General features: G+C 45.4%; 1 long non-coding RNA gene across 4 annotated transcripts; it reads right to left on the bottom strand.

Moving 5' to 3' along the window:
• Window positions 1-1580: 1580 nt before the first annotated feature.
• LOC123755453 (uncharacterized) lies at window positions 1581-24804 on the bottom strand. 4 transcript variants are annotated; one of them, XR_006772514.2, is made up of 4 exons: window positions 24617-24804; window positions 21805-21849; window positions 10422-10557; window positions 1581-7143 (listed from the first exon to the last, which is right to left on the bottom strand). It is a non-coding gene; the product is annotated as an uncharacterized lncRNA (long non-coding RNA). The 4 variants fall into 4 exon arrangements; XR_011229189.1 differs by lacking the exon at window positions 21805-21849 and having other exon boundaries at window positions 1581-3650; window positions 3734-7143; window positions 24617-24803; XR_011229190.1 differs by lacking the exon at window positions 21805-21849 and having other exon boundaries at window positions 1581-3726; window positions 3891-7143; window positions 24617-24803.

The following is a 24804-nucleotide window of genomic DNA, read 5'->3' as shown; positions in this document are numbered from 1 at the left end:
TTACTCGGGTTGAACTTCAACAGCCATTTGTTGGACCATTCACTCAGTCTATCCAGGTCATCTTGTAGCCTCCTACTATCATCCTCTGTTTCAATCCTCCTCATAATTTTTGCATCGTCGGCAAACATTGAGAGGAACGAATCTATACCCTCTGGGAGATCATTTACATATACCAGAAACAGTATAGGTCCAAGGACTGACCCCTGCGGGACTCCACTTGTGACGTCTCGCCAATCTGAGACCTCACCCCTCACACAGACTCGTTGTCTCCTGTTGCTTAGGTATTCCTCTATCCACCGGAGTACCTTCCCTCTCACTCCAGCCTGCATCTCCAACTTTCGCACTAGCCTCTTGTGTGGCACTGTATCAAAGGCTTTCTGACAATCCAAAAATATGCAGTCTGCCCACCCTTCTCTTTCTTGCCTTATTTTTGTTGCCTGGTCGTAGAATTCAAGTAACCCTGTGAGGCAGGACCTGCCATCCCTGAACCCATGTGTGCACCCTGTGTGCACCGAGCGATGCTCCTCGCTGCTCCAGGACATTTGTTGTTTTGTGGGGATGAAGAACTTTTAGCAGCAAGGGAATCGAGTAAAGCTTGCAATCGAGTTTGAGTATTTACCAGAATACAAATGTCATCAGCATAACAGATGACAGCTCGTCAGCTAGTGTAGAAAAGTCATTGTTGTGCATCAACCAAGATATTGAAGAGTGTTGGGCTAAGCACTCCACCCATGAGGTGAACCCAACTCGAAAACTGCAGAATTTTTACTTTTAACCGCCTTGTGAAGGAGAGAAACAATTCTGTTATTTAGGTACCTCTCTCCTACCCTACCAACCTTTCTCCTCCTCTCTCTCCTCCCCTCTCCCACAACATCCTCTCTCTCCCTCACATCCCGTATCCCTTCCTCTTCTTCCCTCCCTCTCAGAAAATGTAATATTTTGAAGCAATTAAAAAAACAGCTAAAAACTCTATGGAAAATGCATCCTGATGTCAGACCTCATGGAAATCGCAGGTGGGTCGCTACAGATGCCGATATTTCTTAAAGAATAGCATTGGGGCCAACCTCAATCTGCCTTTGACACTCGCATATCCTTCACGTGAGCCCAAAGCGTCTGGTCTCCAACTTTGAACAGACAGACATTCTGTTTTATAGATACAGACTGCAGTCTTAAAATCTTGACCCACGAGTGCATTTTCATAGTGATGGACTTTGGCTGAGGTTTCTATCATTAGCTTCAAATTACATCGTTACGTAGATTATCATTGCTCGCTCATTATGGGAGCTGGTCGGCCGAGCGGACAGCACGCTGGACTTGTGATCCTGGGTTCGATCTCAGGCGCCGGCGAGAAACATTGGGCGGAGAACATTGGGTTTCACCCTATGCCCCTGTTACCAAGCAGTAAAATAGGTACCTGGGTGTTAGTCAGCTGTCACGGGCTGCTTCCTGAGGGTGGAGGCCTTAAAAAGCCCCGAAATCATCTCAAGATAACCTCAAGATAAGCCCCCTAACTCCTTCTTCAGTAGCACTAATATGCATCATTCTCAACATGCTTTATTTAGGTGGGAAGTAAAACACAATTAAAGTACAGTTTTATTTCAACATTCAGTATGCAACACAAGTTTGTTTTCTTTGGCAGTCTTCTCTACACCCAAAAATAATGTATTCTTGCATGGCGTTGGGACGCATTGTATATAATGTGTCCCAACGCCTGAAAATATACTTCGCATATATGAAATATATTTAATTAAAAAAATATAAATATAAAAAATTATAACATTAGATAACTCGAAAGTTTACGATCCAGAACAAAATACTGGATGAAGGTCGATTGTCCACATCATGTTGGGGTGTTCAACATGAGTAACTCCCATGTTGGGGGTGTTCAACGTGAGTAACTCCCATATTGGGGTGTTTAACGTGAGTAACTCCCATGTTGGGGTGTTCAACATGAGTAACTCCCATGTTGGGGTGTTTAATATGACTACCATGAAAAACTAAGTACTGTATAGTTAAATTCGTAACAAAAAAATAGGAATTTTGGCACTATTAAATTTAATTTTCTTTCATAAAAATATTAAATTCGTCGTTCTGGAAATATTTAACGATAAATAGGAAAACTGTAATGGCGAGGCACTGATATGGAAGATCGAATTCTATTTAATATATTCAAGCGAAGTGTTAAGGCATTCAATTCTGCCTTAACGCTTCGTACTGTTTCACTAGATAACGACTTTCTTGTAGTCTAAAGGGTTTACATTGTCTCTTGAGAACCTCTCCTCTATGAAGCGGACGAGAAGAAGGCATGGAGCGATTAAAATACATAAACACAGACCCTTACACCCATAATATGGGAAATCAATAAATATTTTTCCTTGTAGAAACAAAAGATGCTAGGCTGATGTTTATTTTTTTTGCGTTGCTGTTTGAGGTGATGTTCTAGGACCGTACTAAATATGAATTTGACATTATTCTTAACGTCTAAGCAAAAACAATTGTCAATGCTCTATTTTAGATGTGTTAGTCTATGAAGTAAGCAAATCAGATCCTTAAATCCTAGACAAAATTGAATTTTCAACTGCTATACGTCACAAAAAATGTCATAGAAGTCATTCATCAAAATAAATCAAATATTTGGTTCTATGTATTCTTTCTAAAATATTAAACATAAATGGCGCTGTACCTCAGCTGTCTACAGGAGAAGACGCGTCTGGCGAATAGCCTCATTTATGAGAGTTGTGAGGTTAATGAGGGCTGGGCCAGGGACCCACACCTTATGAGGGCTGGACCAGGGACCTACACCTCGTGAGGGCTGGGCCAGGGACCTACACCTCATGAGGGCTGGACCAGGGACCTACACCTCGTGAGGGCTGGGCCAGGGACCCACACCTTGTGAGGGCTGGGCCAGGGACCTACACCTCGTAAGGGCTGGACCAGGGACATACACCTCGTGAGGGCTGGACCAGGGGACCCACACCTTGTGAGGGCTGGGCCAGGGACCTACACCTCGTGAGGGCAAGACCAGGGACCTACACCTCGTGAGGGCTGGACCAGGGGACCCACACCTCGTGAGGGCTGGGCCAGGGACCTACACCTCGTGAGGGCTGGGCCAGGGACCTACACCTCGTAAGGGCAAGACCAGGGACCTACACCTCGTAACTCTACTAAGTGATCTCACTCATGTCAAAATCTCATCCAACTATATTTGGTAATTAACACAAAAAAATAGTTTTTTGCAAAATATCTGAATACTGTACGGACTGACTACATGCTAACAATTACCATCTAAAACTCACTTTGGGCTCAGAATGAGGATTTGCTGTGCCACCATCGGCTTGATGAGCACACGATGCCCTCAGGCAGAATTCTTGGGCATATTAAAATAATTTAAAAAAGACTATAATAGCATTAGTTAACACTTGGAATGTAGCGGTGGAAGCCAGTGTGGTGGCAGCGCACGTCCTACACATCTACAACATCTAGGGCTAATGCTGAAACAAACGAGTTACACTAATATTTCCACTATTCCATAAGGCAACAGTGTATTACAAGGGGGTGAGAGACTTCCCTATGTGCTCGTACACACCCACAGCCGGCTGGCTCCGGGGACCTGCTGCCCCGGGGGCCTGCTGCCTCGGGGGGCCTGCTGCCTCGGGGGGCCTGCTGCCCCGGGGAACTGCTGCCTCGGGGGCCCTGCTGCCCCGGAGGCCTGCTGCCTCGGGGGGCCTGCTGCCCCGGGGAACTGCTGCCTCGGGGGCCCTGCTGCCCCGGAGGCCTGCTGCCTCGGGAGGCCTGCTGCCCCGGGGGCCTGCTGCTCCGGAGGCCTGCTGCCCCGGGGGCCTGCTACCCCGGGGGCCTGCTGCCTCGGGGGGCCTGCTGCCTCGGGGGGCCTGCTGCTCCGGGGGGCCTGCTGCTCCGGAGGCCTGCTGCCCCGAGAGCCTGCTGCCCCGGGGGCCTGCTGCCCCGGGGGCCTGCTGCCCCGGAGGCCTGCTGCCCCGGCAACAACGTTTAGCTTGACGTGGTAAAAAGTGTGGTTAGGTCTGCTGGGTGGCGCACCACAACAACAATGCGTAAACAATGATCCAGGATTGACTGTCAACAAGCCAGACCTTGGTTATGTACGAGAGTTAACGAGACCAGCTTACAAACACACGATTATACACATAGAAGTTTACACAGTCGTGTCGAGGCGGGTAATTCAATGCTCTCGAATACCTTGCCAACCGTGACATATGTTATCATGAACACTTACTTGAACCCATATAGAAGTGGCGGGCATTATTGAGAGTATTGGACCAGCTGCGACTGACCTAACTAGCCTAATGAATTAGAAGGAGGTTTCTTGTAATCAATTCTGCACTACTGTAAAAACTTTGTAGGTAAGGCAAAGATAAAGTGAAGACAGACACACACGACTTGCACGAAATGGATAATATTAAAGATCTAGTAGAGCAGTGGAAGGTCTCAAGTTGAGGACTAACAGGTCTCTACAGTATTGACGACTAAGAGGTCTCTAGGTAACGGCTGAAAGGTCTCTAGTTAAGAACTAATGTCGCTTCTGAGGACTGGGAGGTCTCTAATAAAAGTCCAGAGTTATCTTACCTTGTGTTTGTTCAGAGATTGCAAGGCCTATAATCATTGCAAGGTATATAGTCATTATAGGGCCTATAGTTATTACAAGGCCTATAGTCATTGCAAGGCCTATACTCATTGCAAGGCCTATAATGATTCCAAGGCCTATAAGCATTACAAGTACTATATATATTTTACAATCATATAGTTATTGCAAGACCCATAATCATTGGAAGGCCAATAGTCATTGGGCGTTTACTAACACCTTCTCTGATTATAAAAATTAGATGCAAATTATTCCTCACACACATACAGGGTATATATATTTTCCTTGGAAAATCACGAATGAATTTTAAATTTAACACCAAAACTTTACCAAAATTAATGCCTAATAAGGAGGTTAAATGGCTGAAAGATGTGTGATCGGTAAACAGATGTGGTGTGGCTGGGTATGGTGGTGGTTGTGTGGTGTGGCTGGGTATGGTGGTGGTTGTGTGGTGTGGCTGGGTATGGTGGTGGTTGTGTGGTGTGGCTGGGTATGGTGGTGGTTGTGTGGTGTGGCTGGGTATGGTGGTGGTTGTGTGGTGTGGCTGGGTATGGTGGTGGTTGTGTGGTGTGGCTGGGTATGGTGGTGGTTGTGTGATGTGGCTGGGTATGGTGGTGATTGTGTGGTGTGGCTGGGTGTGGTGGTGGCTGTGTGGTGTGGTTGGCTAACACTCCCACACTACCACTCCCACACTAACACCTCCACACAGCCAGGCTACTACTGTGGGAACCCGACCGGCTGTGTGTGACACCTGACCACATATTCACCCCGTCTTCTCCAGCGTTCCCAACATCATTAAACTGATGTACTAAATTGCCCGAACCTAACCTAGCCGAGGACCCATGAATAGAAAACTGGTTATCATGTCAATTTTACGAGCCTCCATAATTTGTTGTACACGAGTTGTTGGCCTTAGGGGATCTATACGTCAAAATGCGAAGTATAATTCGACATCACAGGTTAAAAACCCAATAGCCTAAGCTACTCTATCCCTTTGAGATGTAATTTTTTTCCTTGTCTCAATGAACATACTTGAACTTGAACCCAAGCACACATTTGAAGTTTCGACAGCAGTTCTGTTTAGTAAGAAAAGAACGGCAGGTCCGGACAAAATGGTTCCGGTCGATCGCCCAGCGGAGCGAGGCTACGGCCGTAAGGTTATGCCAGAGGCAACACTACCTCAGGCAACTTTACCGCGTACGGCTGGCATTGGTATGGTAAGTAACCGGAGGTTGGGGTGGCTGGAGGAGGCGAGGCTCGCGGTAACTGATGGCTGTGTGACTGTAAGCAAGGGGGGTGTGTGACTGTAAGCAAGAGGGTGTGTGACTGTTAGCAACCGGTGTGTGGCTGTAAGCAAGCGGTGTGTGACTGTAAGCAAGCGGTGTGTGACTGTAAGCAAGAGGGTGTGTGACTGTAAGCAAGCGGTGTGTGACTGTAAGCAAGGGTGTGTGTGACTTAGCGAAGGGTGTGTGACTGTAAGCAAGGGGGTGTGTGACTTAGCGAAGGGTGTGTGACTGTAAGCAAGGGGGTGTGTGACTGTAAGCAAGGGGGGGTTTGTAGCTGTAAGCAAGGGGTGTGAATGTGCGTGAGTTGGTTATAAATGAGTGTGTGAGGTAGTGTAAGTAAGATAAAGAGATAGTGGTCAGTACAATACTGTCACTACGTTAACTTCATAAATTGCTCGCACCTTCTGCAGACGGTAACATATTTACTCATATATAAACACAGTAACTATCACTAACATAAAAAAAAACAGTTAGTTTAAAAAAAACAAGAAAAGAAACTATCCCAAAAGTTATTTATAATGAAAATCACAAAATAATGCAAGCCTTGTTAGATGAAAATAATCTTAACAGAATTAAAAACTAATTTTCACAATCTAAACAAAACGGTAAACTATATCAAAAGTGGGGACTAAACCTCTTCACTGGTAGGGATGACTGAAGGTAGTGACAACACTGAGGTTTGGATAAACACTTCGGTACTGGAGAGAGATCGAGAGACCTGGAGGGGGACGTCTGGATGGCTGGATGATGTTGTTTGTCACCTGGAGACCTGGTGGGTGTTGCTGGATGGAAGGATGATGATGTTTGTCACCCGGAGACCTGGTGGGTGTTCCATGATGATGTTTGTCACCCGGAGACCTGGTGGGTGTTGCTGGATGGCAGGAGGATGTTGTTTGTCGTCACCTGGAGACTGAAACCAAGCCCAACAAAGGAGACCATCGCGCGGAGAGGAGAGTTTGAAGGACAGATGACGCCTCGAAGGAGAGTCATTAGACGTTAAGAAGCCATGGACAGTTATTATCTGGAACGTTAGTGGTCGTTGGTGAGTGGTAGAAACGTTAGGGAGAAAGTCGTTCGTAACATTAGATAACTTTGAGAAATTGAATGTGTTTTTAGGTGTCGTGGAGGCCTTTTATGGAATGTTGGTTGACGAGGAGAGTTACTTGTCCTTTTGGAGAGGCGGCTAGGAGTTTTGGGAGGCTAGGAGACACGAAGGAAGTTGGCTGGTACCCTGAAATACTGAAGAGACATGGATCATCTTGGTACAGTATATTAAGTAACTTGAAAATTAAGAAAAAATTGAAAAATGAACAACTGGGCAGGTACACAGAGGGCAGCACAAAAAATGAATTGCAGTGATAAATTACACAGTACACAGGGAGCAGCATAAAATTGATTTTCAGTGATACATTAAAATTATTATAATTAAAGCTATCTCCCATGTTATTGTGACTGTATTACGAGTCACTGCTGGAGTGCTGAACGAAGCCTCGTCTTCCCCTTCACTCTGGGAACGAGCTCCCAGATGATCTTCGTTCCCAGATCATTGTTAGTTTATTCAGGTCTTTCTTATAAAAAAGCAAGCTTAAGAATAAGCTGTCGATCACTAGGAAAGGCAGCTGAAGAAAAATTGTCTCCTGTGTTGTGTAATGTATCCGGTACAGTCATTAGGCTTGTAACAAGTATTGTTCTTTGTTTCGTCCTTTTTTTATTGATCATGTTAAATTAAAGCATAGTCATTTTTATATTAGGCATAAATATTAATAGGAAATATTGCTTTACAGTATTTTCCCTTGTATAATTATGAATTACTTAATTTTGTAAAATCAATCATGAAGGTTCAACCATTTTTTAATAAAGTTATAGAATGATTAATTCAATTTAAATTATTAATTAAAAAATAATGTAAAATTTAATATTTCTAATACATATGAGGTTCCTTATGAATAAAATATTTAATATTTTTTAATTTTCTAGACTTACTTAAACAATGGTCAATCAACTGGATAAACTTTTCTATCAAAGATGCAAAGAAATTAATCATGGATGTTGAAAAAATCAATAGGACAAATGGGGGTGACAAGCCGTAGGCTTCCTGTCCTTGTCGAGGCCACTAAGAGTGTTCGTGGCCCTTAGGTAAATTCTGGTAAATTTAGTTTATATGTCTTTCTCATATATTAAAGCCTGTAAATAATCCTGTATTTCATCACTGACACTCCCTCTGGATTTGTTTGGGATTAAGTTTAAAGGCCTCTCACCTGGAACGATGGTTATTAAGCGATGGTTATTAAGTGAATACGTGGCAGTAGTTCACTGACCAACTAGCAAGTATATTACATTCCTGAACATATTCCAGTGTGTGTATATATACATCTATAAATGGGGTATACATTTCGGTGTACATGTCATCTTCCAACACACCACAAATCCCTCAACGCGATTCTCTCTCCTCAACAATATTTAAACCACTGGAGAGTTGTATAAGGCCTCCACAGGAGTTTACAGATCAACCAACAAGTATACTTTATTCCTGAACATAATTTCGGCCTGAAATAAACTATCTGCATAATGGGTAGACCGAGAAGTGGAATAATGTACTTGTGTACTGCGCGTACTAGTGGCTTTACAAGAATGTAATTACTATACTATGTATCCTCACAATCCCAATGTACCTTCTTGTATATAAATAAATAAATAAATAAATAAATAAATAAATAAATAAATAAATAAATAAATAAATAAATAAATAAATAAATAAATAAATGTGAACTCATTTTACACCGGTCTGCGGTCAATTATTTGTATATGTAGTACGAGGGTGAATCATTTACAGAGTTAAGATTCGAGCAGATTGAGGTCATCGGCAAAGCATTCTTCGAGAAATGTTCGAACGTCATCAGTTGTGAACCGTATGTAAACAGTTTTTCATTCATAAACAGTTGGGGGGATTAGCGGCTGCTTGTAATTACTTTTGGCTTTTGTTGATGAGGCCGGGCTGATTATAAACTTCTCGTCCTACCCGGGAATCGAACCTGAGACGTTTCGGTTGTGTCTAACATGTGCTGGCCGCTGTTCAATCTCGTATTCAATACTCGTGTAGACAATGACTTATATTCCAGTGTTCGACAATGATTTTTTCATGTTAAACTTCATATTCTTAGTGCACAGTGAATCATATGCCTATTTTCTCTTTACATATGTGTTTTTATTTGGCCTTCTGTCATAAAGTATCGTTGTATAAGCGGTATTTTTACATTAAGTATAATCATGATGATCAGCGTTAGGCTATTATTAATTTCCTCTTATATAATATGTACGTGAAAGGTTTAAAAACACATGTTCACCCATTTTATAATTAGTTTAAAACTGTTGAATATGTAACAGCACTCTAACGATGACATATTGCTTTGCACAGGATTATGTCTTCCGTATGGAGAGTAAGAACGTCATACAAGGAATTAGGGAATGTGGAGGCCAAGACAATGGTGGGAAGCACAAGCCTAGGGTTCCTACCTACAAGACTAGGGTTCCTACCTACAAGCCCAAGCCTCCTACTTAGAATCTGACAGCATTAAACTACTGAATTATTACAGGTAAGAAAGTATGTAGTGGGTATATCATTTTCATGTATTCGGCCGAAATGTTTACGAGAGTTTATGACACTATTTTAAAGCCCTTTCTTCTGTTTTGATAGTACTTTTTGTAACTATGAGTGCCCTTGCCTTTTACGTCAATATATGTAGATAATTATAATTAGTACAATTTGACACTTTTCACTTTATGGAGTCCGAAGAAATATAGGTAAAACCAAACGAATATTCCTAGATCTAGTATAACACATATGTACTATATTAAGCCTCAAAATAGCATATATTTGGCCTTTTTATTAGCAACATAAAGGCAAAACAGTTAACGGTTTGTCCAAATTCAATAGTATCAAATTCTACTTTCAAATTGTCCATTACGTTAATATATGTTCAATGGTCCACCTGGTTTCTATAAGTACTGTCTAAACAGGAGGATGGGCTGATATTTTATTATATTTCTGATTATCAATCTATAATTAACAAGTGGCAATTTTAAGTTTGATTAATAAATTCTACATACTATATAGCTTAGGTTAGTTTGATTTAGGTTAGGATATATTAGCATAGGTTAGGCTGTGTTAAGCTAGTTTGGGTTAGGTTAGGATATATTAGCATCGGTTAGGCTAGTTTGGGTTAAGTTAGGATATATTAGCATCGGTTAGGCTAGTTTGGGTTAGGTTAGGATATATTAGAATAGGTTTAGACTGCGTTAGGCTAGTTTGGGTTAGGTTAGGATATATTAGCATAGGTTTAGACTGCGTTAGGCTAGTTTTGGTTAGGTTAGGATATATTAGAATAGATTAGGCCGTTAGGGTAGTTTGAGTTAGGTTGGGTAAGGTTAAGGAGGTTTTAAAAACCGTTAGCGGCCCTAGGCTGTGATCCCAGCAGGCAGGAGTAGCTGGGTCTCCGGCCTGCTTGGCTCCAGCTTACCTTTTAGTATCCTCTCGTCTCTATTTTTTCTCCTTTTCCTTGGGTTTATCTTCCTTCTGATCTTTGTGTTCCCTTTCTTTGGACTGTGACTTCATCCGGTCTTGACTCGGCTTCTTGTCAGGCATGTGACCTCTGGCTGTGGAGAGGGAGGAGAGTTAGTAACGGGGGTCAAAAGTGAACATGCTTAAGTAGGCTTACTGCTGTTTCTCAGCTTTTTGGGGCATATGTATACGCCAAAAGGTGTACGCCATTTCTGGATGTAGATATGCTGGGAGTTTAGTTTACTCTTGGAGAATGTTCAGGGATATACTTACTGGATGTCAGTAAGCTTGGGTTACGTCCTTAATAACTCTCAGGTACTTAATAGGCTTTAATCCAACGCCAAACCACAATAACTTTGACGAGGAAATTGCCAATTTTTGTTTTGCAGTGTACAAGAAGGTCTAGTTTCTTAGCTTTATATGAAACAAATCGACCAACTCCTAAGTATTTTTTTCTTTAATTTTGTCGTTGGTGTCGCAGTAGTGTTAAAACTGTCAGTAACACTGGAGATTTATCACCTATTGTTTAATCTTTGTAATGATGCGTAATCAGATTAATTTAAGTCATCAAAAAGTATATCATTTTTGTTATGTCGGGAGATGAAATGGTTGAGAATTTTTGGCGCAATATTTTCAGCGGAAAAAAATAAAAATATCGCCATGCTTAAATTTCTAAATCAACTTTGTTTCTATCTCAATTTTGTGAACATTTTCACATGTTGCACAGCGTATTGTTCTATAACCCAAATAGCTAATTTTTTAGGTGTTTTCAAAAATATAAAAACTATATTTATTCAAGATTTTTTATTATTTCTAAAATATTTGTATTTCATACATTACTCTGATAGACATGTTTTATCTTTCTTCAAAAGCCACACAAATGACTGCAATTTTAGGCTTAAGATGAACAAAATTTCAAGATGAACAAAATGTGTAATGTTTAGGCTTAAGATATTTTGTTTCGTCTGACACCCTCCCTCCTTCTCCCTCTCATTTTCTCCCCCCTTTCCTCCTTCCTTCCTCCCTCCCCCCCTCCCCCTTCCCTCCCTCCCTCTTTCTCTATCTCCCTCCCACATTCCCTCCCTCATTCTCTCCCTCATTCCCTCTCCCTTTCCATCTCCCTATCTCACCTTCCTTACTGCCCTCTATTCTTCTCTCTCCATCCCTCCCCCCACCACACAAGGAGAGGACTGGGAGGATGCGAGAGGTGCCATCCTGCTTACCTTCCTCTCCACCTCTATCCCTCCATCCTCCCCCTACCCTCCCTCCCTCCCTCTCCCTCCTTCAATCAATACGTTGTTCCTAGCGCTACATGAGCACAAAGTAACACGCTTCTCGGGCTTGCTGTGAGGGAGAACTAGCGAGAGGGAGAGTGGGTATGAGGGAGTGAGGGAGATGTAGTGTGAGGGAGGGAGGGACTAGAGTGAGGGAGGGAACACTTGAGAGGACCAGGGATTTAGGATAACTGAGAGTGACACAACAAGGATAACGAGTTATCATTGGGACTATTGTAGGGATTAACACTGGGTCTATTGTGGGGACGAAGAGACCCAGAGCACCCACGTATCTCTGTATATAGATGGAAATATCTGTTCAAGGTAGGAGAGGAGGGCGTGGAAGAGTAGTGGGATGGGTTTGAGAGAGAGGGAAGAAAGGGGGAATGTGTAGAGAAGGGAAATGAAGAGGATTGGAATAGGGAGTTGAGGGGGGGAAGAACGACTATCCCGGGTACTACTGGGTAGACCTGGGGCCAGATTCACGAAGCCGTTACGCAAGGACTTACGAACCTGTCCATCTTTTCTCAATCTTTGGCGGCTTTGTTTACAATTATTAACTAGTTAATGAGCCCCGAAGCACCAGGAGGCTGTTTATAACAATAACAACAGTTGATTGGCAAGTTTTCATGCTTGTAAACTGTTTGACGGCTTTGGTTAAATTTATTAAACAGTTTACAAGCATGAAAACTTGCCAATCAACTGTTGTTATTATTATAAACAGCCTCCTGGTGCTTCGGGGCTCATTAACTGTTTAATAATTGTAAATAAAGCTGCCAAAGATGGAGAAAAGATGGACAGGTTCGTCAGTTCTTGCGTAACTGCTTCGTGAATCTGGCCCTTAGTCTGTATTTATGTAAGAGAATGTGTGTCCACAGTTGGAGAGCAGACACATGTCACTCGCCACATTAAACTTTGCACCAATAATGGTTAAATGGCGGAGGGGTATTGGGGCCGTGACCCCCCCCCCCCCCCCCCACGATGGGGAGGTCACGGCTCCAATTTCCCTCCATCACGATGTCTATGGAAGTGAAATGTTCAGCTCAGGGTCCATAGACTTTTTGTTTATGTAACAGATGGCAGATTTCCATTATTTTGAAAATGGCTTCGGTTCAAATCACTTAAAAGTTGTAAACAATATTAAAAAGTCTTGGAATGAGCAACGGAAAATGTTACCTTGTCCGTCGTTATTTGAAGCTTCTTAGCTACAGGGGAATGATCAACCGTGAGTGTATCTCAAGGAACGGTGCCAGACGCAGTCACATCTCGGAGAACGGTACTGGGAGCAAGTTATTCTTCTCATAGAACGGAAACTACATATAAGAGATCTGGGAATAGGTATATATTTCTCGCACATATTTACTGCAGACACCGCAGCAACCGTAACACCAAGAGGAATATGTTAGTGTGGGTTACATGGACCTTCACGACCACTGGTGTTCATGGGATACTCTTCTGTACTCACATCTCCTTTCAGGGCAAGAGAAATGTCTGAAATATAACACATAGACAGAAGATAAACAGCTAAATTACCGCTACCTTCTGAAAGCGCTCAGAATGTACTCCAGGAATGAAGACGGGAAAATACATGCCAATACGTATTACGGAAACATTATAAATATTTTTGGAACACAATGAACAAATCCAAAATGTGTGTGTGTGTGTGTTTGGAACACAATGTTAAGTTTAAAGGAGGAAATAAGCGAGGTTTTTCCCGGAAGAGCAGGCTCGGTCGGGTTATAACTGAGGTGTTGGCCTTGGCACCACTGCCAGCATCTGCCTCATCTATGACGTCACCATCACAAGAGCCAACTTCTTGCTAGAATGTGGAGGTCGAACTCCTGAAAGGCGGACACAGATCATACACAAACGAAGCATCCCAGAAGGGTAGTATATGGTGGACAGCAGCGGCTGCAAAACTGTACATTAACTGCTGGTTCGTACCTTGAATATTGTCTCTTGGATGGCCTTCTCCCACAGCCTGTACGTGCCTATCAAGTATAGGCAAGGAGGGGAATCATCCCTATCCACTCTGGCTAGACCAATCACTGGAGCCGTCTTCACTACGGTGAAGACGGTGACCATGACACGCATTGCCCTCAAGGTAACTACCAGACGTCCCTCAAGACGTCCAGCCACCACCAGTTACACACTACCATTCCCAAGAACATCTTCAGCCACCGGACAGTCCCTCATCAGAAGCATCACGCCAAGCCAGCACACAAGTCCTGGCCACACCTGCTACACCTCCACACACCTGGTACAAACACATCTTGGCAAAGATTCTACATGTAAAGCTACCATATGGTAAAGCAATGACTAGGGGCAACGCCTTAACATGACCTGAGGTAGGACAAGAAAGTGAGAGAGAGAGAGAGAGAGAGAGAGAGAGAGAGAGAGAGGACAGGAGGGAGAGGAGCAGAGATACATACAAACGACACACAGACACACGAAGGGACGAAAAGTGAGCTGGAAAATGTGGCCCTGGAGGAAGAGAGGTCAAGTGGATGCTTGGAGTGGAAGAGCCCGGCCAGTGGAACAAAGATGCGAGAGAGAGAGAGAGACAGGGAGACAGACACAGAATTGGAGAGGGCAGGTAAGGAGAGAGACACTGACAATAGCTGAGAGGCAGAGATAGAGAAGTATTGTTCTAGCGAGACAGACGAAAAGGAAACAGATGAAGAAGAAATTGTTCACATTTGTCTACTGGTTGGCAGAGAACAAGGAGGTAGGGAGGCAGGTAGGGAGGCAGACAGGGAGGGAGACAGACAGGGAGGGAGGCAGACAGGGAGGGAGGCAGACAGGGAGGGAGGGAGACAGGTAGTGTAGGAGGGTCTACAAGGAAAGAAGAGTCTGGCGACGGGGCCAGAAATCATGATTAACGATCAAAGGATGACACTTTTACCAGACTCTTGTACCCTCTGAGGAGCGTTAGTTAGTCCCAAGGTTCCTCCTTGTGGCGGGTTAGTTAGTACCAAGGGGAGTTAGTCACGGAGAGGATTGGTTAATCCTCAGGATAATTATTTGCCTTATGGAACATTAGCGGGTTCCGATGAGCAATTGCTTGATATGTTCCACAGAGAGCAATCACACTATCGTCACATGTCAGTGAGAAAATCCGTAGGAGCCGTCATGAGGATTCGAACCTATGCGGTGGGTGCTCCCAGGCACACGCCCCACACAACCAGACCACGACAGGGTCAAAAGAATGACAACCTGGAGTTCTACTGAACCCTCGACTTTGTTTGATTTGTTTACTAAGAGTTTTCATGGACAATTAGGTCACAGAAGAATGTCTTTAACCTAAGGTGAGTTCCCAAGAGGATCAGTTTGTCCTGTATAGCATGACCTGGGGGGGGGAGGGGGGAGTCCTGGGGGGGGAGACATGAGGATGTCTGTCGCGTCGCCATGGTAACGAGAGACGCCTTAGGCTATTGGGCGCCATCTCAGCTGTTGCTGTGTGGTTGGTGGTGTGTGTGTCGTGTGGGTGTGGTCGCTGGTGTGTGTGTGTGTCGTGTGTGTGTGGTCGTTGGTGGTGTGTGTGTGTGTCGTGTGGGTGTGGTCGTTGGTGGTGTGTGTCGTGTGGGTGTGGTCGCTGGTGTGTGTGTGTGTCGTGTGTGTGTGGTCGTTGGTGGTGTGTGTGTGTGTCGTGTGGGTGTGGTCGTTGGTGGTGTGTGTCGTGTGGGTGTGGTCGCTGGTGTGTGTGTGTGTGTGTGGGTGTGGTCGCTGGTGTGTGTGTGTGTGTGTGTGTGTGTCGTGTGGGTGTGGTCGCTGGTGTGTGTGTCGTGTGGGTGTGTGGGTGTGGTCGTTGGTGGTGTGTGTGTGTGTCGTGTGGGTGTGGTCGTTGGTGGTGTGTGTGTGTGTCGTGTGGGTGTGGTCGTTGGTGGTGTGTGTCGTGTGGGTGTGGTCGCTGGTGTGTGTGTGTCGTGTGTATGTGGTCGTTGGTGGTGTGTGTGTGTGTCGTGTGGGTGTGGTCGTTGGTGGTGTGTGTCGTGTGGGTGTGGTCGCTGGTGTGTGTGTGTGTGTGTGGGTGTGGTCGCTGGTGTGTGTGTGTGTGTGTCGTGTGGGTGTGGTCGCTGGTGTGTGTGTCGTGTAGGTGTGTGGGTGTGGTCGTTGGTGGTGTGTGTGTGTCGTGTGGGTGTGTGGGTGTGGTCGTTGGTGGTGTGTGTGTGTCGTGTGGGTGTGTGGGTGTGGTCGTTGGTGGTGTGTGTGTGTGTCGTGTGGGTGTGGTCGCTGGTGTGTGTGTGTGTGTGTGGGTGTGGTCGCTGGTGTGTGTGTGTGTGTGTCGTGTGGGTGTGGTCGCTGGTGTGTGTGTGTGTGTGTGGGTGTGGTCGCTGGTGTGTGTGTCGTGTGGGTGTGTGGGTGTGGTCGTTGGTGGTGTGTGTGTGTCGTGTGGGTGTGTGGGTGTGGTCGTTGGTGGTGTGTGTGTGTGTGTGTCGTGTGGGTGTGTGGGTGTGGTCGCTGGTGTGTGTGTCGTGTGGGTGTGTGGGTGTAGTCGTTGGTGGTGTGTGTGTGTGTGTGTCGTGTGGGTGTGTGGGTGTGGTCGCTGGTGTGTGTGTCGTGTGGGTGTGTGGGTGTAGTCGTTGGTGGTGTGTGTGTGTCGTGTGGGTGTGGTCGCTGGTGTGTGTGTCGTGTGGGTGTGGTCGTTGGTGGTGTGTGTGTGTGTGTGTGTGTCGTGTGGGTGTGGTCGCTGGTGTGTGTGTGTCGTGTGGGTGTGGTCGTTGGTGGTGTGTGTGGGTGTGTGTCGTGTGGGTGTGGTCGTTGGTGGTGTGTGTGTGTGTGTGTCGTGTGGGTGTGGTCGTTGGTGGTGTGTGTGGGTGTGTGTCGTGTGGGTGTGGTCGCTGCTGGTGTGTGTGGGTGTGTGTGTCGTGTGGGTGTGGTCGCTGCTAGTGTGTGTGTGTGTGTGTGTGTGTGTGTGTGTGTATGTGTGTGTGTGTGTGTGTGTGTGTGTGTACAGCCTCCCTGACCTGATAAAGGGAATTATATTTTAGTGATTTAGTAATTAAAAGTGGTGTTGATATCCCGTAGACTTTTGCATAGTTTACCGTGATAGTTGCCACAGCCCCCCAACCCCGCCTCTGGCATTATGACCTCAGAATACCCCCCCCCCCAACGGACAAAATATGACGTACCATTAAACACAGCGACACACACTCACATTGACGTCTTGTGTACGTGGGTCCATCCGTTAGGTTAGGTTCGGGCAATTTAGTACATCATTCTCTATCCGTTGTGACAACTGGAGCACCAGCACCCCTACCACCCATCACTATACATATCACTATACCCATCACCACTATAGTCACCCCCCCTCACCCACTCCCCCACAACCATGCTACCCATTTCCAGTCAACACCTACTTGGGTCCACCATCCTTCCCCCCCCCCCCCCTTCCCCTTTAACCACCACTCCGAACGCCCACCTGCGCCCTGCAAGCAGCACAGCAGCAGCAGCACAGCAGCAGCAGCAGCAGCAGCTGAAGCTGTGATTGCAGTACAGCCAACCTCGCTATTGCTAATCTAGTGATTGTAACGACCCCGCTTGTTAAACTCCCCACAGTAAGACAGGTGACTATTGTACAAGTGTTCCCCTATTACAATTCCCAGCTTCGCCGGCGGTGGAGACATCCACAAACTCTGGGTAATTGATGCACCAATTTTCCTCCCCAAATAATAAATCTTCCGTAATTGGGTCACTTGAGGACGAGCGGAGCGCCTCAAGGCCCCCAGAGTGGGGGGTCGTCCTTCAGCCCCGCCACCGTCTCCGGTGACCCTGTCTTGGGAGGCTGAGGTTACTCTCGCTGCCTCTCCAGAGGTTGCCATGGTAACCGTCATTACCTCAACACGACAGAGTAACACAGTTATCAAAGTAACAAAGTTATCAAAGTAACAATAACGCGACGAAGTTCACATTAATAAGCAAACTGGTTTGATGTTCATTATGGAGGGGAATTTGCTCTCTCGAGACCAAACTCAATATTGTAGCACGGTACGCCTTGTAGCACGGTACGCCTTGTAGCACGGTACGCCTTGTAGCATGGTACGCCTTGCAATACAGTACATTTTGCATCACTCCATATATTGTAACGGTAGATATTGCAAACTATCATATATTGCAACGAACTCACATTATAGCATTACATATTTGCAACATATTACATAATGCAACAGATTATATATATGAAAGTACTGCAACACATAAGACATAGCAAACTACACATTACAACTGATAACACATAACAAACTACATATTGCAAGAAGCAATACATATTACAACTGAATAAATCTCTCAACAAACTACTACACATGGCAACTCATTACATATATCCATAAACTACACGCTGCAAAAAAGCACATTAAACTACATACTGTAACAAGCTAAGCATTCCAACAAACGACATTTTGCAACACATTACACATATATATATGGCAACACATTACATATATATGGCAACACATTACATATTTGCAACAAAGTACACATTGACACAAGCTGCTACACATTTGCAGCCCCATTTCATCTTGACGCGAGAGAGTTACTTTTCTAATAATTGTCAATATACAGTTTCACAATATATAGTTTCACGATGTTTTTTTGAGGGGTCATGTGCCTGTTCTTTCTCAGTATTGTCTCTGTGGTTGATTTTCCCGCATTATGCCTGTAAGGGATGAGGTGTCGGGGATAAGGGGTAAGGGATGAGGTGTCCGGGATAAGGTGTAAGGGATGAGGTGTCCGGGATAAGGGGTAAGAGACAGGGTGTCGGGGATAAGGTGTAAGAGACAGGGTGTCCGGGATAAGGTGTAAGGGACAGGGTGTCGGGGATAAGGGGTAAGAGACAGGGTGTAAGGGATAAGGTGTAAGAGACAGGGTGTCCGGGATAAGGTGTAAGGGACAGGGTGTCCGGGATAAGGGGTAAGAGACAGGGTGTAAGGGATAAGGTGTAAGAGACAGGGTGTCCGGGATAAGGGGTAAGAGACAGGGTGTCCGGGATAAGGGGTAAGAGACAGGGTGTCGGGGATAAGGTGTAAGGGATGAGGTGTCCGGGATAAGGGGTAAGGGACAGGGTGTCCGGGATAAGGTGTAAGAGACAGGGTGTCCGGGATAAGGTGTAAGGGACAGGGTGTCCGGGATAAGGTGTAAGAGACAGGGTGTCCGGGATAAGGTGTAAGAGACAGGGTGTCCGGGATAAGGTGTAAGGGACGTGGTGTAAGGCTGGGCAAGAGGCAAGGCTTGCAGGTCGGCTGGAGTGACTGCCTCGCCCTTTAACCTTCGGAAAAAAAAAGCGGCCATTGGTTGAGTCAATGTTGGTTGTCCTCAGGCGCTACACGCACACACGCACGCACGCACACACACACACACACACACACACACACACATACATACACACACACACACACATACACACACACACACACACACACACATACATTAAGTGTGTGTGGATGCTATGCGATTTAAGTATGCTGAGACTAAACTGGAAAAGGTTCAAAGGTTTGCCATCAGACTAGTACCCGAACTGAGAGGTATGAGCTACGAGGAGAGACTACGGGAATTAAACCTCACGTCACTAGGAGACAAAAGAGTTAGAGGGGACATGATCACCACATACAAGATTCCCAGACGAATTGATAGGGTAGATAAAGACCACAAAGGGCACACGCACTAGGGGACACACGTGGAAACTGAGCGCCCAAATGAGCCATAGAGACGTTACAAAGAACTTTTTTAGTGTCAGAGTGGTTGACATATGGAATGCATTAGGCAGTAATGTGGTGGAGGCTGACTCCCTACACAGTTTCAAGTGTAGATATGATAGAGCCCAATAGGCTCAGGAACCTGTACACCAGTTGATTGACGGTTGAGAGGCGGGACCAAAGAGCCTGAGCTCAACCCCGTCAAGCACAACTAGGTAAGTATACACACACAAACAAACACACACACACACACACACACACACACACACACACACACACACGCGCGCGCGCGCGAGATATTAATGAGACTAATTGTGACAGAAGAGGATTATACGATCCTCCAAAACGACTTCAACAGGTTGCAGAGAGATGTTCGGGGGGGAAATGGCTACTAGAGTTCAACCCGAGCAAATGTAAAGTGATAGAAATAGGTACAAGCGACAGTAAACTAAAAGGAGACTAAAGGAACAGTATACAGTAAAAGGAAACGACCATCCCGTAACGACCCTTAGGAAGAGACATACAAATAGAATAACATCAGAAGCACTGACAGAGTGGAAATAGAGGAAACGCTACACTGGATACCAATAGAGGAAGAGGACGTGGTTGGGCACTAGAGGCCCAGATGAGACGGAGAGATGCTAGCAAGTGTTCATTTAGCGTGAGAGGAGAGGGAAGAGGGAATGAACTAAAAAAGCAGCTTGTGGAAGCAAATCTAATTCATAATTTTATAAGTGGGATATGATGGGGGGGGGGGGGGTGGCCAGGAGTCATTGCTTATACAACCTACGGCAAGAAAGGCGGGGCCCAAGAGCTATTGATTGAGCGTGCAGGCACAAATACGTGAATACATACACGCACACAATCACGCTCTGAAATATACCTACACAAAAAATTAAGATGCAGCATGTACACACACACTATGTACACATACACTATGTACACATACACTATGTACACACAGGATTACATAAACACACACACAGCGGCTGAGTGGACAGCGCTCGGGGGGTCGTAATCCTAAGGGCCCGGGTTCGAGTCCCGGCCGAGGCGGAAACAAATAGGCAAAGTCTATATATCACCCTGATGCCCCTGTTTACCTAGCAGTAAATAGGTACCTGGGAGTTAGACCGCTGCTATGGGCTGCTTCCTGGCGGTGTGTTAGAGAGAAAAGGAAACTCATCAAGGGAAAGTTTACCTCTGGTTATACTGGTAAGAGTTTACGAGTATATCTTAACTAGTTCTTCTGTAACTAGACCAATCCTATTTTCTTCATAATTGTCTTTCTTGATAACTGATTTAAGTCTATTTATGAGTCAGAGGTTGTTTAATCAGGCCCTAGAACACTGTGTATTTTATATATATATATATATATATATATATATATATATATATATATATATATATATATATATATATATATATAAAATAGGTACATTACTTAGAGTTGAACAGTTCAATTCCAACTAGGCAAGATGACATAGTTCAGACCTCTATATCTTCCAGCCCGTCCTCCAAAAATGGGGTGGTCCAATCTTCTGTGTCAGAGCGACACACATTGTTACAGTAAGCCAAAGACGCACAGATTGCCATTATTTGGATTTGCTTGAGAAATAATGTTGATGGTTCCAATTGAAAGTTAGTGTTAAATTACGGATTATAAGAGGACATTACATCCAAACTTTCCATTGTGAGGCGGGAACTAACCCGGGTTTTACTAGTAATGTCCCATCACTAGTGGGGTCTCTCTCTGTCTCTCTCTCTCTGTCTCTCTCTCTCTCTCTCTCTCTCTCTCTCTCTCTCTGTCTGTCTCTCCCTCTCTCTCTGTCTGTCTGTCTCTCTCTCTCTCTCTCTGTCTCTCTCTGTATCTCTGTGTCTCTCCGTCTGTGTCTGTCTGTCTCTCTCTCTCTCTCTCTCTCTCTCTCTCTCTCTCTCTCTCTCTCTCTCTCTCTCTCTCTCTCTCTCTCTCTCTCTCTCTCTCTCTCTCTCTCTGACACTCGCACATGTACTGCTGCTTATCAATGATTGCAGGCGATACAAAGTCGTTGAAAATAATAAGCACAGAGAATAACGGCAAATTGCTACAGGTAGATTTGGAGAAGCTGCAGTAATGGTACAATTAGTGGCTATTTGAATTCAACCCACCAAAATGCAAGGTGACATAGATGAGGCGCAGAAGATGACGTGAACAACACAGAAAGCAGTGCAGCTGCCAGCTTCGGATTGGGTAAAATACTTAAGGGGGGATGACATGATACCAAGGCTCTCAAACATACACTGGAACATCGGCGGCATATGCAAAGTTGGCACACAAGATAGCAGCCTCCAGGCCTGGACAAGGAACCATTCAAAGAATTATATATATATCACCTACGTGAGACCGATGCTAGAGTATGCGGCACCAGCAGGGAACCCGCACCTAGTAAAGCATAAAAATGCATAGTGAGAAAGTGGCAAAGATTGCCACAGTTCTGGTGTTATAAACATAAGGGAAGGGGCTCGGGCACGGGCTATAAGGCATCTGAACCCCTTCAGACTCCAAGGGGGAAATGATTACGACATAAAACATACACAAAAAAACTGCACAAAAGACTCAAAGAGACAGTTAATGATAGATTAGAGGGTCATTGAAGGAGAGGTGGAGTAAGAGGGGGTGAGAAAGGCACTTGAGTGAGCGCACTCACGCACGTGTGTGGGAGATATGCTCAAAACGCGGGAGATTTGAAAACGAAGCACCGTTACAAATGACGTCATTAACGCATCGGCCTCGATGGGTTAGGTGGGATGCTTAGGTGCGTATGATTCTAATTTAGCCCAAAGAGTTGTATTTGTTTACGCATTGGCCAGTCGAGAGAACGGAGTGATTTGTTCAGTAGGGCGAGGTCACACGGGGGTGCCAGAGGCTGGATGTTTATATAGATTTAAAAATTAGGGGATTTGTGGGCGTGGCTTCCCGGGCCGCTATGTTTACTGGATCACCCAGCTGTTCCAGCTGATCCATCTGGTGGTTCCAGCTTTCATAACATTTACAACGCAATGGGCCTCCGAGCGTAGCGTTTATCCTGTAATTGTAATTAGGTACGCACAGGCTCTCTCTCTCTCTCTCTCTCTCTCTCTCTCTCTCTCTCTCTCTCTCTCTCTCTCTCTCTCTCTCTCTCTCTCTCTCTCTCTCTCTCTCTCTCTCTCTCACACACACACAGAAGAGGACTGCGGCTTTAAGAAGACCTAGACAAACTAAAGGAATGGTCGAACAAATGGTTGTTAGAGTTTAACCCAACCAAATGTAATTTAATGAAGATAGGTGTAGGGAGCAGGAGGCCAGATACAAGGTATCATCTGGGAGAGGAAATTCTTCAAGAGTCAGAGAAAGAAAAAGACTTTGGGGTTGATACCACGCCAGACCTGTCTCCTGCTGCCCATATCAAGAGGATAACATCAGCGGCATATGCCAGGCTGGCCAACATACGAACGGCATTCAGAAACGTGTGTAAAGAACAATTCAGAACTTTGTATACCACATATGTCAGGCCAATCCTGGAATATGCAGCCCCAGCATGGAGTCCATATCTTGTCAAGGATAAGACTAATCTGGAAAAGGTTCAAAGGTTTGCCACCAGACTAGTACCCGAGCTGAGAGGTATGAGCTACGAGGAGAGACTACGGGAATTAAACCTCACTTCGCTGGAAGACAGAAGTTAGGGGGGTCATGATCACCACATTCAAGATTTTGAAGGGAATTGATAGGGTAGATAAAGACAGGCTATTTAACACAAGGGGCACACGCACAAGGGGACACTGGTGGAAACTGAGTGCCCAAATGAGCTACAGAGATATTAAAAAGAACTTTTTTAGTGTCAGAGTGGTTGACAAATGGAATGCATTAGGCAGTGATGTGGTGGAGGCTGACTCCATACACAGTTTCAAGTGTAGATATGATAAAGCCCAATAGGCTCAGGAATCTGTACACCTGTTGATTGACGGTTGAGAGGCGGGACCAAAGAGCCAGAGCTCAACCCCCGCAAACACAACTAGGTGAGTACACACACACACACACACAGATCACACACACCCCACACACCAAACGCACACATACCCCACACACCACACGCACACACACCCCACACACCACACACCACACACACACACACAGAGCAGAAGAGAGTCAGTTTCAGGGTGATGTACTCGAACATAGATGGGATCACAAGCAAGACAAGTGAACTAAGGGAAAGAGCACAAGAAGTGAACCCAGAAGTAGTCGAACTCACTGAAACAAAACTCTCTGGAATCATAACGCATGCCGTGTTTCCCCAGGAGTACACAGTAATAAGGAAAGAGAGGGAAGGTAGGGAAAGAGGCGGAGTGGCCCTACTCATGAGAAAAGAATGGAGTTTTAAGGAGATGGCTATCACGGGCTGTGAGGAGTTCAGAGACTACATAGCAGGCACCATGACAATGGGAGGACCAAGAATAGTAGTAGCAGTAATATACAAGCCTCCACCAAACGACAGAAGACCAAGTCAAGAGTATAAAAACAACAACATGGCAGTTAACACTATAATTGAGAGGGCAGCCTCTGCTGCCTGTAGAAATAGATCCCACCTGCTCATCATGGGGGACTTCAATCACGGAAGGATTGACTGGGAGAACAAGGAACCGCATGGAGGCGAGGTTACGTGGAGAGCCAAACTATTGAAGGTAGTGACTAGAAACTTTTTAACCCAGCATGTCAGAGAACCCACAAGGATGAGAGGCATTGACGAACCAGCGAAACTCGACCTAGTCTTCACTTTGAACGACTCCGACATAAGAGAAATCGGTTTTGAGGACCCAGTAGGAATGAGCGACCACAGTGTACTGGTGTTTGAGTACTTGATTAAAGAAGGGTTATTGAACTCGAGGAGGGATACCGAAACCAAAAGGTTAGCATACCGAAAGGGAAGCTATGAGGGGATAAGAAGATTCCTAACAGATATAGCATGGGAAACAGAGCTCAGGGGAAAGACGGCCCAAGATATGATGGACTACATCACGCAGAAGTGCAAGGACGCAGCAAACAAGTTTGTGTCGTTTGTCCCACACACCAACACAGCCCACATACGCATCAGCACCACCCAACCCTCCCCCCTCCACCGCCACCAACTCGGCGTCTCCCGCCCTTCACACAGCAAGCGAGGTCCAGTACTCACGTCGGCCGTTGCTTCCCTTCTTAGGCATGGCCTTGGGGGAGCAGGAGGCACACACAGAAAACACTTTGGTGGTTGTGGGGGTCGATATAAGAGCACAAGGTCTGGAGCAGCCCAGCACGACGGTCGTCTCTACACTGGATGGGGCCTCATGCGCGCGTCCACACTGGGGAAAGAGAGAGACGGAGAGA

The sequence above is a fragment of the Procambarus clarkii genome, chromosome 20 (assembly GCF_040958095.1).
Source record: "Procambarus clarkii isolate CNS0578487 chromosome 20, FALCON_Pclarkii_2.0, whole genome shotgun sequence".
Classification (NCBI taxonomy): Eukaryota; Metazoa; Arthropoda; class Malacostraca; order Decapoda; family Cambaridae; genus Procambarus; species Procambarus clarkii.
This window is presented reverse-complemented; position numbering and strand designations above follow the sequence as displayed.